The sequence below is a fragment of the Notothenia rossii genome, assembly GCF_949606895.1.
Source record: "Notothenia rossii genome assembly, chromosome: 1".
Lineage (NCBI taxonomy): Eukaryota > Metazoa > Chordata > Actinopteri > Perciformes > Nototheniidae > Notothenia > Notothenia rossii.
In genome coordinates this window covers 48,866,494-48,871,473 of record NC_136912.1, presented here as the reverse complement: position 1 = coordinate 48,871,473, position 4,980 = coordinate 48,866,494, and the positions used below count along the sequence as shown (strand labels likewise).

The 4,980-nt window shown below is 42.1% G+C and overlaps 1 long non-coding RNA gene across 1 annotated transcript; it reads left to right on the top strand.

The window, feature by feature from the left end:
- Positions 1–547: 547 nt before the first annotated feature.
- Positions 548–4,974, top strand: LOC307016985. Its single transcript, XR_013801990.1, has 3 exons — positions 548–579; positions 2,250–2,355; positions 3,869–4,974. It is a non-coding gene; the product is annotated as an uncharacterized lncRNA (long non-coding RNA).
- Positions 4,975–4,980: the final 6 nt, after the last annotated feature.

Genomic DNA, 4,980 nt, shown 5'->3' with positions numbered 1-4,980 from the left:
TGCTTGTTGCACTCCTGGTTGGAAGCTAAACTGCATTTCGTTGTCTCAGTACCTGTAATATGTGCAATAACAATAAAGTTGAATCTAATCTTGAGCAGGAATAAATGTATTTACTTAGTACATATCTGACATTAACGATTAAACACATGTGTGCATTCTTTATAAATGCAAACCGAGTCAAGCCGACTCCGGAGGTGGCGGTATGCACCTTAAAGTGGTTTGCAATCCGCCAAAAAACCGAGAGAAGAAGAAGAAGAAGAAGAAGAAGAAGAAGAAGAAGAAGAAGAAGAAGAAGAAGAAGAAGCCGAAGTCTTTTTTTGAGACCTCCCCCGGCTGCGATCGGCTATTCTCGTCTACTTTCGAGGCAAGCCGCAACGGCCGCAACGCGTCTCAAACAAGCCTAGAAGCGTCCGCAGCGGCTTGGCCCCGCCCCTCTCTATTTCCAGATGCGTGCTCGTTCACGTTGTTCCGCAAGGCACGTTCAAGTGGACGTCCTGGCTGCGTCACTTGCGCGCCGCCACGCTCCCTTCCGATGCACTTCTTTTCCCAAAAGCCTAAAGATAGATGTTTCGTTTTCAGGTGAGTGTTGTACCCTAAATCCCATGAGTCCTATTCCTGAGGGCAATGTCATATGTTACACTGAGCTCTGTTAGTCATTACAGACAGTGTGATTTATATGCTGCATGGTGTCTATTGTTTATGCGACTGCTGAATCCATTGCGGTTGGCGGCCTGTGAGTCAGCCCGCTTGCCTGGTGACATGAGCCAGGGGTGAGCTCCATCCAACGGGCAGTGTTTTATCAATACATCTCACTCATGAAAGGGCAATGTTTAAAAGTGTCCAGCTGTATCTTCACATTAACATGTGGGTTAGTTTTAAAGCAGCAGTTTTACATCGACGTGGGTCTTGCGTGATATAACGTCAGCATTAGCATTGTTGCTAACTGCTACTCCTGCTCCCTCCAGGTTGTCTGAAAGAAGTCCCGAGTTCTCTTTATTCATATTGTTGGGGGAGATACTAACAGTTATACTTAACGCTATCTAAATATTATTATCTCGATGTAATGCTTTTCTCAGTGAGTGTTCCTCCTCGCACTCTACACTCTATAACTCTACGTTACGAGTGCAGTTGGACTAGTCTGAAGTCAAACTGGATTCTTTAAACACCTCATTCTTCACTTTTTTCATTAATTTCCCACATTTCGACCTCTGCCGTGCATCTCTGTGCAATGCTATTTGTCATGTTACCATGGCAAGCCAAAACAATTGTTAAACTTCCATAAATGATTGGCTTAGTGAAAGTATTGTCCTAGGCTCATGGCCAACAGTTGGGACTCACATTGATCATCACACTTATTCATATGGTGTATGTGGCATGATAAGCAGTAACCACTATACTAGTGTGTTGATGCACTGATACTGATAGCCCATTTTCTTTTAGCTTTCTGCACAATTTAAGAAACACAGTGGGAAGCTGATAAATGAAAAATAAAATACACAGACCTTGTGTAGTAATGCGGTATGGATATAACCCATCATTTTTCTGAACCTGAACCGACCTTAAGCCTACAGGACTATTCAGGTGTCCAGTCACTTAAACCATCATGTCTTGTGCTCAACTGATGACCTGAGCACTGTTCTATCCAAATAACTAAATGAGAGACTCCTTATATTCCAGTGTAGTTCCTTCCCATGATGCTGTTCAGCGTAATCAGTGACCTCTCTTCTGTCTCTTATCTCTGTCAGACCACGATCAATATTATTATTATAACATAATGCAGCTCAGCATTTATATAACATTTATAAATAATTGTGCCTTAATACTTAGTTTATACATTGTTGACCCTCTCTAAAAGGCCCACATATATGGTATAGAATATTTGTTCTAATATGTATGAAGTTAGAATAGAATTTTCCTTTTTTTTGAATTACAAGAATGTTTGTCAATTATAGTATTTAGAAAGAAAGACAATCTGAATGGAAAGGATTCACATGTCCAGGGCCCTTGTTTTGTTATTGCAAACATTCCATAATGTTATTGCAATCTTGGAATGATCCCTTATCAAGGTCCCAACCTCTCAGTCTGCTTCATGAGATATTTTACAATCTTATTCTTGTCATTTATTCTGCTCCTCCTCGTTTTTTTTTTTTTGCTAACCATTCCTATTTTTCTTCCCTATCTTTTCTGTGATCTCCATGGCTCCCTTCCACTCACTCTGTCTCTTGGCCCATCGTCTGTTTTCCACGCAGTCCCTGGATGAAGACTGTACGTTGGAGGAGGAAGATGAAGGGATGATAGAAGAGGAAGATGAAATCAATCAGTTTAACGATGACACCTTCGGAGCAGGGGCCATCGGTGAGTTATGCGTACAATGTATTGCAGAGTAGTTAGCCGATTACAAACCTAAATTCTGAACATAACCTGGTCCAAACCAGGTTGAGTCTGCAGCATAGGTTGTCCTGGCGATCTAGGATAAAAAAAGATCCACCTCTGTATCATGGAGAACTCTGACTTTATGCTCAAGCTATCTACGCTAACCCACTAATCTGGTTCGCAGTTTACCCCTCCTGTCAAAACCCGACAGTGAAGATATTATACTGCGTCTGTAGGTGCTCATGATTGTTGTTGGTCACCATCATTAAACACTAAAGCAGTGACCATCAACTGGCGGCCCGCGGGCCTCATCCGGCTCGCACAACGGGGGTGACTGTGGCGCTGGCGGAGTGCAGGGCTCAACATTAAGGACTGCCCGATGGCCAGGGGCCATCTAGTATTTAGCTCGGGCAATGAAGCCTCACCTGCTGGTTGCCCGATCGGGCAATCTATTATGCCAGTATCATGCAGCCCGTGGATCCAGTAATGAGTGACCCGACAGTAAAACTAAACATATCTATAACTAGTTTAAGTAGTTTGAGAGGTAATTAAAATAGCCACGAGTGATATTCTAACCTGAAGTGTGTGTTTTGTCCGCTCACCGCTGCATGTGATCATGCAGGGCTGCGTGTCGACTCGTCAGCAGCAGCTGATCTCTCTCTCACGTCAGATAAGACTTCCCTCGCGTTTATGTCCATATCGATCAGATCCAGCTAGTTCTAGCTAATGATATGACTACCTGCTTATTAAAAGACACCTAAACAATAAATATCGCTATGCAACCGGGTGAGGCCACAAAGTATAGCGCAGCATTATGCATTTGTTTACATGCCCACCGGAACCCCGAGGCATTACCAACAGATCAACGCACAATCAACACAGACAGGACATCTCTTTCTCCACATTACGTGTTAGACATAAGAATTGACTATTATTGTCTGTCACATACTCTTCTTGTCTGTCACATAAGTGGCGCAACTGAAGCGGTATTGCGCTAAAGGGAAATTATTTTGACCGAAGAGATTTAGATTTGCCAGCTAACGGGAACTCCGACGTCACCATGTTGTGTGCTTCGCGGATGCGCTCGGCTCCTCTCGACTGCTGCTCGGGTCTGCTCGGTCAGCTTCCGGATGAGGAAGCATTCATTCGACCAATTTACAGTAGATAACATTACAAATATTTTTAACAGGGCCCATAATAGTGTAAATAATGGGGCCATCTCCCAAAATCCTTAATGTCATGCACTGGAGTGTTTAGTGCGTTCGCCCCCCACTCATTTTTTACCGAGCCCCGGTATCAAACGGGCCCCGGGCCGGAATTATTAAAGACCGTGGTACCGTTGTTAGAGCCACAACGTTATTATTTCGATTCATAATTTGATAAATGATTTAGTGATGGAGGGGTGATTTGTGTTGCCGTGGTGAATATGTTTTTATGAAGTGATTTTATGTCGTAATATGATCTGTTTCCGTGTACCTTCCGGTGTGTATTTAAGTGAGGTAATTGAGGACAGCCGGTGTGCTCGGAGACCTGATGAGACGGGGAGCGGAACAGTTTTTCGACCGCAAATTGTAGACAGAGATTGGTGTTGCAAATTGGACTGTAAACAAGGTATTGTTTAGTTTATATAGGAAAGTATATCGCCGAAATATTGTTTAAGATTTGTTATTTTGAGACTATTTAAGTCAATACTTTTTTGTTAATAAATTACATTTTTTTGACTGAAAACCTTCGGCTGCTTATTGTTTTGGATTGCATGTCGTCAACCCCGCTCTATAGTGGCAAGAGGAAACCCTTGGATGCCACTACAACCGTTATGCTCCGACGTTATGGTACTGGAGACATTTTAAAAATATACGTCTTGTGTATTATTGCTACATAAACATTATATCGCAGTTTTAGTTTCGCATTTGTTGCAATAGTAATTTATGCACTAACTACATTACTACTTGTACTACAACATTTGAATCATCAGTTCTTCCTCATTTTCCTCAATTGTTCATATTTGGTTTATTAAAATAATGATATTGTGGTCATTGTTAAAAAAATGTCTGCTATTATCATTATTATGAGTATTATTATTTGTATAATACGCTTTTTGCCTTCCTGTCATTAGGAGTTAGAAATGTAATGGACTATGTAATAGATTAGATTAGAACCTTCATTCTCCAAACTGCTGGGACATTTCCCTATAGCCAATACCTTTATATTTTCTACTCTTCACTTACTTGTCAGCATAGGTCGGCATTGATGTACAGAGCCGACAAAAGACCTTGTTTATATCATCATATTGAAGCCAACTCCATCGATCAAGCCAGTGTGGTTGAAACTTTCTCTCCCTCTTCTTCTCATGCTCCTTGTCTCCTTTAACTCCTCCGGTGACTTTCTTTTATTTGAAGATTGTTTTTTGCCCAACGCTTGGCCGGTTACCGCTGGTATTAAAAACATTTTGGCGAATGGTTAGGTGACGAGAAAGTCTGTAGTGAAGGAGCGCGCTCCCGCTCATGGTAATCTGCTCGCGCTGCGCTCCGCAGCAAACAGCTGTTCTCTTTTCACCCAGCAACGACAACCGACTCACAAAACGCTATGTTCTAGCGTTAATAAACG